The sequence below is a fragment of the Monomorium pharaonis genome, chromosome 1 (genome assembly GCF_013373865.1).
Source record: "Monomorium pharaonis isolate MP-MQ-018 chromosome 1, ASM1337386v2, whole genome shotgun sequence".
Lineage (NCBI taxonomy): Eukaryota > Metazoa > Arthropoda > Insecta > Hymenoptera > Formicidae > Monomorium > Monomorium pharaonis.
The window spans coordinates 35,462,821-35,478,270 of NC_050467.1; the positions used below are offsets into that span (position 1 = coordinate 35,462,821).

Here is a 15,450-nt window from a genome sequence, read left to right on the forward strand (position 1 = left end):
AAAATACATGACAAAATAATAGTGAACTGCGAGCAAATTTACTGAAAGTATTGATGACAGATTGACGATAAATATCAAAGTGCAAACAAGTCAGCAAATTGCCTGTAGAAATGCAACAACATTTGTGCGTCAAAGTACGCAACAGATTGGTACCAGAAACGCACATCTGTCGAAATGTCAAATTGGCAATAAAAAGTGCGGCACCGTTGATAGACGGCCTATTCTCTTGGGAGTAAAATGCAGCCAACTTGCTACATAAAGACCGCTCGCAGTCTGACTAAGATAAGCAAAAATTACCTTCCTTCGCTACGCCTGCAGGAATGTCCAATGTGGCGGAGAACCGTCACATTATACTTTTATAATATTGGAAATAGCCTTATGTATATGTCCTTAGACCTTGCCATCATGGGAGCGGCGTACAACACAACATACAAGCTGAGGTGTAAGGAAGAATAAAGGAATACCAGACCGGGACACACCAGGCTCAAATGGTTGTACTCCCACCCTTTCACTTTGACACAAGACAAAACCCTAAAGAATTATCAACTGCCAAAGGGTTTTAGAACGCTGATACCGAAAAGAGAAGACTGGCTAAAACCAGGACTGATCACAAACCCCAACACAACCTACTGGTTTACAGACAGTTCGGGGCAAAACAATTGCTTTGAGGCAGGAATATATGCGCCGGATGAAAATTATAGGAAGAGTATCTGTGTAACCTACAATATTCCGAGCAGAAATAGTGGCGATATTAAGATGTACCAAACTTCTTGCTGCCAGGGCAATAACAAACAAAATCGCCATCTGTATTGATAACAGAGCAGCAATATCAGCTAAGCCCTACACTAAATCCTCAGCAGTCTGGGACTATATGATGGCACTTGAGACTAAGTATATCAAACAAAATAACCCTGGCATGAGTGCCAAGACACCAAAGTATAAGAAGTGGCGGACTGCCTGACCAAAGATAGCAGACGACAATGTATACCACTTGTGCGGACAAAGCGGGGAGGACAGTGTGCACATCCTGTGTCACTGCCCTGCTTTGGCTTGTAAAAAATACATGATCAGGGGATGAGTTTTTGTGAAATCCAAAGATCTTGTAAAAATTAGTCTAAGAAATTTAACATACCTGGTCTCCAATAAGAGATTGGGTTTAAGAATTTAAGTCTAAAATACACAGGGGATGTGATAATGGGATCTTAGATCTAAAAAAAATCCTAGGGACCAAACTGGCCCCATCCTCAAATTAACTAATTATATATTGTTCTGCTAACTTATTCTTCCTTTAACAAATGTTTTTAAAAAAAACTAACAAAGCAACAAATTTTTTTCTTTGGAAACTTTTTAGCAACAAATAAAAATATTATTTAAAATTAATTCTGCTCATTTTGGTCTGCTAACTTATAAAATGTGTTTTTAAGATATCTTCTTTATTCTTAAGTATCTCTACTTTAATTTTCTATGTTAATAAATTTCAAATACATCAAAAATAATATTTAAGATACTAAAGTTGTTCTATTTACCAATGTGACATAATGCCAAAATGACATAAAAGTAAATCAAGATTAATCAAAAAATAACTTCTAGCAATTATTTTGAAATAATTTTGATGGCATTTTTATGTCATGATGATTTTTCTTCTATTATTTTCTAAACAACAGCTAAATTTTACTGCATAGAATTTAAAACTATTTTTGTAATTTCTTATGACATTATACAGTATCTTTCCAAAGTTGTTAACACATAAATTTATGAAAGGCTAAAATCTTTTGGTAAACTTTCCACAGTTTATGCAATAATTGCATAGATAAGCAAAGAACTAACAATACTTTTATTTATTCACAATCAGTATACCAAATTCACTAAAATTGCTCTTTATATTAAGAAAGTTTTAATAGTTTAGAACGTTCAAAATTTGATAAAAAATTTGTTCTCACAGCATTTTGTCTAGATAGATTTTGGCAATTTCTAAATTTATTTTTACTCGATATAATATAATATTATTCAACTTAACATTTCATTTGCACAAAGCATTTGTCACCATGTAGTTGACACAAAAATAAGAATGTTAACCTCAATTATCAAATTTATTTCATTAAAGTTATTTAAGAAAGTAGAGGTGGTTGGTTAGCTTATAGTCAACCAAACTGGTTAACAAGTTTTATTAAGAAATTACACGTTTTAACCCTTGCTTTGAGCCTTTTTCAAGTAAAATACAGCTTAATGAATTATGCTCGTGGTTTTAACTGTCAAAAAATATAAAAAATAACTAAAGAACTACAAATCAAGAATAGTAAGACAAAAGTGTAATGCATATTATTGTTATCTCTATGTCCAAAATACATTAAAATTTTTTATATAACAATGCATGTGTTATATAGTGCAAAAAAATTTTATTTTTAGTCTGTGTCTGACATAAAACCAAAAATTTTGTTTTTACATTCAAATCTTATCTATAAAATCATAAGAATTTGTTTACTAAACCACTATACTTAAAACACTTAGATTCCAATAGAGTACATGTCAGAATAAATTCAAATTTGAGTAATATGCATATGTAGCATTCCTGGTGTGATCCAGAATTTGTGAACATGGATTTGACTACTAGCAGACCATTTTTTTTAGAAAATTTCAGAAATTTGAAAAACTATATCTTGCTGCAATAAATTCTAAAGCAAAGTTTACAACTTTTTGTAACTTTTTATTAGATGGTTGTGTCCTAAAAAGTGTGGAAATTAGCATTTTTGGTCAGACACAAAAACATTATTGACACAAAAACATTAGTGATTAAATTATTTAAACATTACAAATAATATAAATACTAACACCCATGCATTTTAAAAATTCTATTTGTATTAAAGATGGTCCCAAACTGTCCAAAACCATTTAAAACATTTATTTTTGTAATGTTTAAGTAATTTAAATAATAATATATGCATTATTACACACATTAATAACTTGTGTCGCTTCAAAATTGGTATTATTCATTTTATTTAACTCCCTAGAGCCTATAATTGTTCTTTACTTTTTAAAAAAATTTGTTTTTTAAGATGTCATTATTGTAGTAATGAGTGATATAAGGGATAAGAATAATTAAAAATGTATATATAATCTTAGTTGAAAGTATTAGGTACTTTTAAAAAATAATTAGAATTTGAAAATATAAAAATGTAAAATGTATCTTTTGTTTTAAGAATTTTTTACATTTAAATAAATTACAATGAGATTTTAAATTATAAAATAATATAACAGCTAATATAACAACCAATGAGAGAAACATATATAGTCAACAATTCATAAACATTTTGCTCTTTAATTATGTTGCCTTATGCCTTAAAATCTCATTGTAAACACAGCATTATGTATAATTCTATTAATAAGAAATATTGCAGATAAAATAATTCTAAGAATATAAAAAAAAAAATTCCTAATATTTTGACCCAAGATTTGAAGCATGGTCTATAATACATGGAATAAGGGTAGAGTAAGGAGCAAGAGTAATTTGCCATATAATTTTCTACAATTTTATGAAACTAACAGCATTGTTTGCATGGTTCGCAGCTATTTCTGTGCTTTAATTAGCTGAGCATAAGCATAAAACATGGAATAAGAATAGGAAATAAAATTAATTTATTTCGCTTACACCCTTACGTCTACTGTTGCTTGTTATCCAACGCTTACTCCATGTATATTGTAGACCATGCTTTAGGGCCACCGCACAAGCTCTTCCATAACGTGTTACGTTGTGTTAAATACTCCATATAAACCTAAGTTTGTAGTTAAAATTTAACTCAATTAAATCAATGCACAAAGAAATCCTTAAGGTCAGAACTTAAAAAGTTAGGTTAAAAGTTCTTTGTGCATTGATTTAAGTTTAATTTTAAGTACAAACTTAGGTTTGTGGAGTACTTAACGTAACGTAACGCGTTACGAAAAAGTTTTTGCGGTGGCTCTTAGAGATGTGCGCCTACACAAATATACAAAAATATACACAAATTTATTAAAAGTTTATGTGTAAATCAAATGGCGAAAGTAACCTACCATAAAAGTGGTAAGCAAGTTCTTGCGGCGTTCTTGATTGTTCTCTGAAAAGTGACGCAAAATGAGTATGAATGATACACGAATCCCGACGTTAAAATTATCGTTGTAATTATTACTGTTATGTCTTTCGTTCGGCAAACGTCTGCATTATACACGAAGTCACTGCAGAGTTGACGAGATTAATCAGTATTTCTCCACATGATCGAAGTGCGAGCCGATCGCAATTAATCAGCGGCTGATATTTAAAAAAATTAACAAATAAACGAAGGACACACGAATCAAATTAATAACTTAATCAGCGACACTGCAATAATTCTGGTCTACGGTTCCACGTTACTTGACATTCTTTTTCTTTGGCCCGTTGGTTTTCTGTCCTTTACAGGACAAAGTATCAGGATTTCTATCCAATTTAGAGTACAATCGTGGGGGTTAATTGCGCTCTCTGGTCATAGCGTACTTCACATTCAATTCATTCAATTGTTTATGAATTCAACCACAATCTCGATGACTGCCCGCGCATCTTCAAGGTTAAGAGAAAACCGCGCTTTCAAAGAATACCTCTCAGTAATATACACATGCGAATATAACGTATACGCATTAATAACACATTCGGCACTCTCGGCATCAAAATTGAAACGCCATCTTCTCGACGAATTTTGAAACGAAACGCAGCCGTAGAAAGAAACCAAAAAATGCCTATAAAGCCCGTTCTACATTAATCGCAAGTTACCAGTTGCAATTTGCGACATCCAATAAGGGCCATTCTACAATAGTCGCAAGTTGCCAGTTGCCTTTTGCGACCGCCAATGAACATTGAACTTTACGTATGGAGCTCGATAATCATTGCTCTAGTTTACACCGAGCACTTGGTACGCGTATCAAATAGTAAATAACTAGTGAATGTGTTTAATCATTGGCTGATCAGCTTAAATTCACTACTTGATACGCGTACCAAGTGCTCGGTGTAAATTAGAGCATTGCTTGAGACGATTATGAAATTAAGATTCGACTATGAATACCAGCCTAAGGCTGAAATCACATGGTGCGGAATAGAGCTGCGGAATAAAAAGTGCGTCATAGAAGCAGTCAATCAGAGCTTTGCCGTACCTAGAGTCCCTAGAATACAGATGTTTGTTCGCGTCGCCATGCTCCGACATGCTCCTACTCACTCCAACGCATTCTAATAGGTTGGCGTCATCGGAATCAACGTATTGGAGTGCGTTGGGGTGAATAGGAGCATGTTGGGGCATGTGACGCAAACAGACCCAGAGTCTGGCCATTCCGTAGATTTCTTTCTATTGGTTCAGTTTCACGAGCCCCTCAAAATGGCGGAAATGGCGGAATTTTTAAAATAAAGAAAAGTCGCATATTAATAAATGTAAAATAATAAATCAGAAAAACGTTTTTATTGCTATAAACTTATTTAAAAATACACGCACATATGTAAATACACAAAAATATGTAATAAAATATAACGTGAAAGTACAACATCCATATAAAAAAAAATATATATATATATATCTTATACATAACGTTTTTAACGAACGGAAGAATGCATTGCCATGGTTTTGCTACCATAATTTTTATTTTTTAAATTGGTTTTTACACACGATATATGCATTCTATATAATATAAAACGTTTTATTATTTTTAATTTTAAATTGTGGCAATCTTTTATTGTGTTACAGTAAACATCTTTCATTTTTTCCAAATAAAAACGAAGAAAATTGCATTTTGTATTTTTTAAATATGATCCCAGACAGCACCAGATATCGTACGAATATTATACTCTCATACGTAATGTACTGTGATCATACCGAATATACGTAAAACATTCATATAACGTCTCAGTAGAATGTCATTTTGATATATCCTCAAGATAAACTTAGAATATAGCGACTGAACTTCGCAACTCCTACTGAATATACTGAGATTATATCTAATCTACTCAAAACATCCGTAAAATATCCTATGATATATCTCATGTATATCTATCACATATTTCCAAAATATCCGCGTAATATCGAAAGTGAATCATGTCAACGCTATCTATGATCTGTAACGTTACGCATTTTCGTCTGCCGTGTGATGCAGACACGTGGTGAAGTGTAGGGTGTGAACGTGCGAACACGAACTCACGGACAACGTGGTTTTCTCAGGAATTACGCCCAGATAACTCTGGTATGTACATAAGATATAATATAGTAACGTAAACTGTAATAATATATATATATTGTATATATACATATATTATTTAGGTTATAACCTACAATTATCTGAGCATAATTTCCCAAAGCACCCCAGCGTATTCAACAGATATTACGCTTCATTTCTCGCGATAGCTTCCTGATGTGCGAAATGAAGAATTCCTCTTCTTATTTCTTCTTGCTAATTCTGTATGTTTAATTCCTTGTTCCTTATTCCTCTCATTATGCATGAGCCCATATAATGTGAACATACTGTAGACATATTGTGAATATACTGAAGATATACTTTAGACATACGTATAACATTCTTAAGATATATTCGGTATATTCTCATAAACTGCCAGCTAAATTCTATGGGATAAGGCAACGCGGACATAGTACGTTATGAGTATATACTCGCCATATCACAGACGTATCTCTAATATTATACGAATATTGCAATATACTTTCGCAATATCCTATTATCGTTCTCATAATCTACATGTGCTGTCTGGGATATGTATAAACAAATAATTATTTCCATCTTGAGAAAATAATTAAACGTTTCCTCATTGACGAAAAATAGTGTGTTTTTACGGAAGCATTTCAAAAGAACTAATTTTGCATATTTTTTATGAAAATGTTTTGATCCAACAAAATATAAACATTCAAAACACGTTTTTGTGCATTTAACAATACTTGTAATAATGTAACCTGCTATACTGTACAATATATTCATTTCAATATTGTCGAGTTGAATATTGTTGTTAAGATTAATAGAAATTACTTTTTCACATTGTTTAGACTGTATAATTGTTGTCGGATTATCTAGAAAATCGCCAATTATTTCACCACCATCTTCATCATAATTTGAAGTACGTAGTGATTTCATATATTTTGATATTGTAAGAAGTTTTAGATTCTGCTTAAACTGTAATGCGTTTGGAATTGCATGTCTTGCTCTTATAGCAGAAAAAACATTTTCAACACAATCCTGTGTTAATCGACCAGTTAAGGGGATCCGGGAGTGACAGAGTTACCGACATTTTTTTGGGAACTTGGATTTTCGAATTGGAGTAACAGAATGCAAAATCCTTTTACAGGATTAAAGTACGCACAAAAATGAAGGGGGCGACGTACGATTTGTTCTGATAAATAAAAAAAAATTGTTATTTATTAGTCACCTAACGACAATATTTGCTTCATACAAAAAATCTATAGTTTATATGTATAAAATAATCACGTCGCCCCCTAGAAAAAACTCTCAGGAATAATATCGTGCAATTAGAAATAAGATTAGAATTCTAGAAAAAAAGATTCGCATTCCGCAAATTGGAAAATAAAAAAACGAAAATTTGGATTATGTACACGTAAAAAGTCGATAAGTAGAGCAATATGAGAAAAATTTTTTTCGTTTTCAATATAAAATCCAATTTATAGATTAATATTAATATGTGTACTTTAATTCTGGAAAAGGATTTCTAAATCTATACAAGAAATACATATAAAATCTCATTAATGATGTGCACGAATGACTCTACCTTATCGACCTCGATCAAATTTTAAAGGCACTCCTGGATCCCCTTAATACGTATAAAAATCCCCGTTTATGTATTAAATATTTCGTCAATTCAATAATAGAACTTGTGGTAATCATAATACCATTTTGCACAGGCTTAAATTTGGGTTGATAACCAATTTTTATTTCTCTAAATAATTTTATAATAGATTCAAGAAATGCTATAGAGTCATTGAATTGTTTCTCTTTTTTTTCATCACCTGCTTGTTTGCTTAACGCAAGTTTTGGCGTCCTTGCAGTTATTAATGTAAACCATTTAGACATACATTCAATAAAAAGTGCTTAATTAAATTAACTTTATATATATTATGTATTTACCTTTTTACAACCAAAAAAAGTTAAGAAAATACGTGGAATTCCTAAAATCACTGACAATCACAGTTATAGGTTTGTTTTTTATTCCTGCACGTACGCCATTTTGAGGGGCTATTGGCCAGACTCTGTATTCTAGGGACTTTAGCCGTATCAACGCATTCTAAGGGCCACCGCACAAACTCTTCCATAACGCGTTACGTTACGTTAAGTACTCCATACGAACCTAAGTTGTACTTAAAGTTTAACTTAAATCAACGCACAAAGAAATCCTTAACGTAAGAACTTAAGAACTTACGTTAAGGATTTCTTTGTGCGTTGATTTAAGTTAAATTTTAAGTACAACTTAGGGCCACCGCACAAACTCTTCCATAACGCGTTACGTTACGTTAAGTACTCCATACGAACCTAAGTTGTACTTAAAATTTAACTTAAATCAACGCACAAAGAAATCCTTAACGTAAGAACTTAAGAACTTACGTTAAGGATTTCTTTGTGCGTTGATTTAAGTTAAATTTTAAGTACAACTTAGGTTTGTATGGAGTACTTAACGTAACGTAACGCGTTATGGAAGAGTTTGTGCGGTGGCCCTTAGGTTCGTATGGAGTACTTAACGTAACGTAACGCGTTATGGAAGAGTTTGTGCGGTGGCCCTAATGCTAAAACTCCATTGGTTTGTTCGCGTCGCCATGCTCCGACATACTCCTACCACAGACTTCTATAATATACTAAACTGCTAACCTTGATTTCCTAGGCGTACCAGTATATAATGTACATGTTGTACATGACTGAATAACCGATCGGAATGTGTCATCTGCTATGTATGTACATTGTTCGTCAAGTGGAATGTATATGTACATATATATATGCCAATAAATGTCACATATAGTTGCTACGAGTAATTTGTTGACATTTTTAAAATGTTTATATATGTATATATATATATTTAAAGAATGATACTTAATAATACTAATAAATATCATTAATATTAGGTTATTTTATACAAAAATGCTCTTAAAATGAGGTTATATCATTTGTTCTTTAGTTTTAATACTTAAACGAAAAGAAATGTATACCGCTTTCTTATATATATTTGGGCAGTCTTTTATCACATACCTTAGTTATTGTCATTTTATCTTTTTCTTTTATATTACAAGAGCAAAAGAATGATACGTTTAACGCATAAGTACGCATAAGCGTCCAAGAAGAACGCTCTCATAATCACATAATATATGTATATATTGTATCATACATCTCACTCACTCCTCTAGTAATCCATAGTCGTAGGACTATAAAATATTAGCCACATTCCAATCGGTAATTCAGTCTGCCGCCTATGAGCTCCTATTTGTACATACTTTTCGGGTACACACTAAATGGAGAATATATAACGAGCCTAGCAGTCTAGTATATTATAGAAGTCTATGGCTCCGACTCACTCCAACGCATTCTAATAGGTTGGCGTCATCGGAATCAACGTATTGGAGTGCGTTGGGGTGAATAGGAGCATGTTGGGGCATGTGACGCGAACAGACCTCTCATGTCTGCGGTGAGTTCCGGCAAACGCATGCGGTGACCAATCAGCAACCAGACGCAGATCGGGTTCCGGCAAGTCACAGCAAGCGCTTGAATTCTGATTGGTCACCGCATGCGTTTGCCGGAGTTCACCGCTGTAACGTCCTGGGGCTCGATTCTTGAATTCATTCGCAAGAAAACGTATGCGCAAATACCCGCTCTAACAGAAAAGTTGCAAGTTTATTGGTTAAAAGCTATACGATAGCCAATAAATTTTCAACTTTTCTGTAAGAACAGAATTTGCGAATACGTTTCTCTTGCAAATGAATTCAAGAATCGAGCCCCTGGACGACGGACCTTCCTTTATTCCACTTACCTCGGCAGTAGATAAAGGGGCGCTCTCTCTCTTTTTGGGCTACCTGCTGGGCCGGCAATACCCTGGGATATGAGAGCTAGGGTTGATTCAATTATTAGCGGGAGCGTCCCAGATGCGCACAGTAATAAACGGACACAGTAAGCTGAATGAAACGGACACAGTAACAAACGGACACAGACCAAACGGACACAGTAATAAACGGACACAGTAACAAACGGACACAGACCAAATGCGCACAGAGCGAAACGGACACAGTGCAAAACGGACACAGTAACAAACGGACACAGACCAAACGGACACAGTAATAAACGGACACAGTAACAAACGGACACAGACCAAATGCGCACGGACCAAATGCACACGGACCAAATGCGCACACTGCACATGCGCACACTGCACGTGCGCACGGACCAAATGCAATCCATGTACATTGCAAGCAGAGTAAAGTCCACATAGGTTAGCGACTTGGACGGGGTGGGTGCGGGAGGGGGGCCGAAGGCCCCCCTTGCACTCCCCCGTGTGTGTGTGTGTGTGCGCGTGCAAAGCATTCACTGCATCACATATCCCAGCAAACACAAAGTTACATGTAACGTGCCTGTTAGTTATAATTTCCCACTCAACAATGTAATTGTAATATAACACGTGTGTTATATTACAATTACATTGTTGAGTGAGAAATTATAACTAACAGGTACGTTACATGTAACTTTGTGTTTGCTGGGTATGGATTTGCGACTTTCCGTGTATGCATTTGGTCTGTGCGCATGTGCAGTGTGCGCATTTGGTCTGTGTCCGTTTCGCACTGTGTCCGTTTCGCTCTGTGCGCATTTGGTCTGTGTCCGTTTCGCACTGTGTCTGTTTCGCTCTGTGCGCATTTGGTCTGTGTCCGTTTGTTACTGTGTCCGTTTCGCACTGTGTCCGTTTGTTACTGTGTCCGTTTATTACTGTGTCCGTTTGGTCTGTGTCCGTTTGTTACTGTGTCCGTTTCATGCTATAGAGTAAGCTTACCCAAGACCTTTGAGTTAGAACTCCGCATAGAGGAGTAAACCCAGTTATTTTGTCCAAATGTCTTACAACAGCTAATAAGAGTGAGTCCCAGATGCGCACAGTAATAAACGGACACAGCAAGCTGAGGCCTATGTTTGTCTCTTGCAAGCTTCTGATTTGTTATTTCGTCCCCCTCCATTCACGGAGGACGAAATAACAAATCAGAAGCTTGCAAAAGAGACAAACATAGGCCTCAGGTGTAGTACCTCTCACTCTAAAGCAGGCGCGCGCTTGCCCATCGCAATGCTCAGTCCATTCTATATGTCGATGCTCTATAGTAGCAAGAGTGACAATGACTTACGAGTAACAAGAGTGGTAATAAGGGCGATAAAATCAGAATAGTAGTAAGGTAGTAGCAACTATGGATAGTTCTGGCAACAATATGATAACCTTTTAATAAAGATTATAAAATAGTCATGACAATAAACTGATAATTGAGTAATAATACTAATAATAATAATAATAATAATAATAATAATAATAATAATAATAATAATAATAATTGTGATAAATTAGCAGTTACAAAGTCTTAGTGAAATTATAAATGATAATATCAATAGAATAACTGTTTAATAGTTGAATAATAATAATGATAATTGAAAATTGGTAACTCCAACGGTAAAGATTATAAGGCCGTAATGGTAATAAGATAACAGTTGAATAGCGATAATAATAATAATAATAATAGCGAAGTTGGCAATTGTGAGAGCTCAATAAAATTGTAACTAGTAATGACGAGATTGATTGGTGGTTGGATAATAATAAAGATAGTCGCAACAAAATTAGCAGTTACAAGAGTTCAGTAAGATCGTACACATAATAATGACAATTTAATAATTAGTTGATAGTTGAATAATAATTATAATAATAGTTGAAAGTTGATAACTTAAATAATAAGGATTGTAAATCAATAATAATAATAAGATGATAATTAAATAATAATGATGATCGCGACGAAATTAGCGACTACAAGAGTTCCGTAAAATCATAAATAATAGTGGCAGTAAAATAGCTGGTTGGTAGTCAAACAATAATCCCAGCAAACACAAAGTTACATGTAACGTGCCTGTTAGTTATATGTTCTCACTCAACAATGTAATTGTAATATAACGCACGTGTTATATTACAATTACATTGTTGAGTGGAAAATTATAACTAACAGGCACGTTAGTTGTAACTAAAAGTCGACAACTATAGTAATAAAGATTATAAATCAACAATAGTAATAAGATAATAATCAAATAGCAATAATAATAATAATAACTGAAAGTTGGTATCTTCAATAATGATAATTCAATAATAATAATGTAAATCAATAATAATAATAATATTGCAATTAAATAGTAATGATAATACTTGCAACAGAACTAGCAATAATAATGTCAATAAGATAACTGTTTGATAATATAATAATAATAATGGTAACCGCAAGTTAGTACCCAGTAAACACATTTTATAGCGGCAATATAACATAAAAGTTACATGTAATTTAACATTGTTATTCTTGTGATATGTAGGTGCTATATGACATGGAAATAACCTGTTACGTAATATTTGTTATACGCAAGTGATCTAGCTGTTATACATCGTTTTGGCGTTACAGTTATTTAACAAAAATTGTATAATCGTAACATAACACGTTCGTATCAATGTTATTACGGAACAATGCGTCGCAGTTGACTCAGAAATCAGACATTATAACATCCTGAATGACAGATCTATTTAATAATAAAAAAAATTATTATAAAGATAATGTTTTCAAAAATAACGGTTTGTCTACAATTACTGCGCACAAAAAATGCACAAAATCTAAATTCATCATGTGCTGAACAAAAACAGAATAATAAATGTATACTATTCAATTTTTCTTAGAATTATGATCTATATAGTTAACCATCTAATTAATCATTTGAACGCTTCAAAGATTAGTGCTAAATAGATCGCAATTTCCATCAAATTATTAAGGTTATGGAAAAAGATAAATTTAACAATGAAATTAATAAGTAAATAAATTAATGCTATTTATTTTTAATATGTTTTGCAAAATTTAATTGCTTTTATAAAAAATAATATAGTCGCGTCAGTTTACATATAGGTATATGTAGACAATAACAAGTACCTATATCGATGAGTCAAATTGGCGTAGCAGGTAGAGTACAAGGTTCGTGATCCTAAGGTCCCGGGTTCAAACCTAGCAGCGGCAAGTAAGAATAAAATAAAGAATAACATAATTTAAATTTAATTAATTAATAAAAATTTATTCTAAATGTAGTATGTGCTGTTGGTAAAAATAATTTTTAAAAAATGAAATTTTTATTTTATTTTATTTTTCTTTGTAACTGTTGTGTAACGGTTCCCCTACAGCATGAAATATTGCTGCAACGTTGCAGAAATATTGCAATAGTGCATAATATAACCAATATTGCAGAAATATTGTAGCAATATTACAAATATAATATTCCCTAGCAAATGTTGCACAATATTGCAGCAATATTACAAATGTAATATTTCTTAGCAGATGTTGTGCAATATTGTAGCAATATTACAAATGTAATATTTCCTAACAGATATTGCACAATATTGTGGCAATATTATATTGCAACCGTGCAAAATTTATTTTTGTATAATCCGTATTTCTTAATCTAGAACTAACAATAAGTAATATTTTACATAGTTTTAAGGGACAAATAAAAAAATAGAGCAGGATATTTTTATTTTAAATTTTTATGTAAGATTAGAGCTAAAAGATACATAGATGTGCAACAAATTCTGTAATCACGACAGCGTTGCGTCCCATACTAGATTGAGTGAAGCAAGTCCAGAAGATGTTCACTCTGACTTATATATATAATACATTAATTAAACATGTGTGAACCATACATGCATGTGTAATTCTAGCATATAAATTGATCAGGATGGGCATTTTCTGGACTTGCTCCATTTTAATGCTTACTTAAATCTAGAATGGAACGATATTCGATATCCGTTGGTGTATGTTAATTTAATTAATTACTTTTTTAATTAATAATTTTTTTAATTATTGTGCCGTAACGGTATGACAATAAATTCATTTTCCGTTTTTCGTATAATACACATCTTACATATTATTTGATTAATTTAACCACCTGCAACATTTCTTTCATATTGCGCATTAACGTTTCAGAAATATTACAGCAATCTTACAAGAAATATTGCAGCAATATTGCTGAAATATTACAGAAATCTTACGGGGAATATTGCAGACATATTGCACAATATTGTTTTGGAGCGGACATAGGAATATTGCTGCAATATTGCAGCAATATTTTCTGCAATATTCCAATCTTGCAAAATAATATTTCTGCAACGTTGCAGCAATATTTCATGCTGTAGGGGTTAGATGACATGTAATTATAACATGTTATATTGCTGAGTCGGAAATTGTAACTTACATGTAAGTTACGTGTAATTTCAGAGTAACGTAACCTGTTATATTCGGTTACATTGCTGTTACACTGCTGCTATATTACTCCCAGACAACACGCTTGTCAGAATGAAAACTTTAAGAGAACTTTTTTAAGAAAACATTTAGATATCTTGGAAATGATGTCAAAATGGTAACATTTACCAGAGACGTCTACTAAGAGAGGTCTTTAAGATATCTCATTGAAGAGTCTTACTTAAGTTTCTTGAAAATGTTATCCTTATGACATCAGTTAAATGATATCAGCTTGGTATCTCATAAAAGATATCACAATGCTGTCCGATTTTTGAGCCGTCCATGCGCGTCGTAGTTGACTCAGAAATCAAACAACACTAAGAGGTCTTTGAGATATCTAATTGAAGAGTCTCATTTAAGTTTCTTGAAAATGTTATCTTTATAGCATCAGCTAAATGATATCAGCTTGATGTCTCATAAAAGATATCACAATGCTGTCCGATTTTTGAGCCGTCCATGCGCGTCGTAGTTGACTCAGAAATCAGACAACACTAAGAGGTCTTTGAGATATCTAATTGAAGAGTCTCATTTAAGTTTCTTGAAAATGTTATCTTTATAACATTAGCTAAATGATATCAGCTTGATGTCTCATAAAAGATATCACAATGCTGTCCAATTTTTGAGCCGTCCATGCGCGTTGTAGTTGACTCATAAATTAGATAACATTATAATATCTTAAATGAGAAATCCATTTGATATTATTTAAAAATTATTATAAAAATAATGTTTTCAAAAATAACGGTTTGCCTACAATTACTGTGCACAAAAAATGCACAAAATCTAAATTTATCATGTACTAAACAAAAACAGAATAATAAAAACCATCTAATTAACCATTTGAACGCTTCAAACTATTAATGCTAAAAATAGATCGCAATTTCTATCAAACTATTAAGGCTATAAAAGATAAATT

General features: G+C 32.8%; 1 protein-coding gene across 1 annotated transcript in view; it reads right to left on the bottom strand.

Moving 5' to 3' along the window:
• Positions 1–4,758, bottom strand: part of LOC105837417 (transcriptional regulator ATRX) — an 87,321-nt gene extending 82,563 nt beyond the window's left edge. Inside the window, exons 1-2 of the mRNA XM_012682189.3 lie at positions 4,161–4,758; positions 4,045–4,088 (exon numbers count right to left, since the gene is read on the bottom strand). The gene's annotated coding sequence lies outside the window, so the exon portion shown is untranslated. The remainder of the gene's footprint in view (positions 1–4,044; positions 4,089–4,160) is intronic.
• Positions 4,759–15,450: the final 10,692 nt, after the last annotated feature.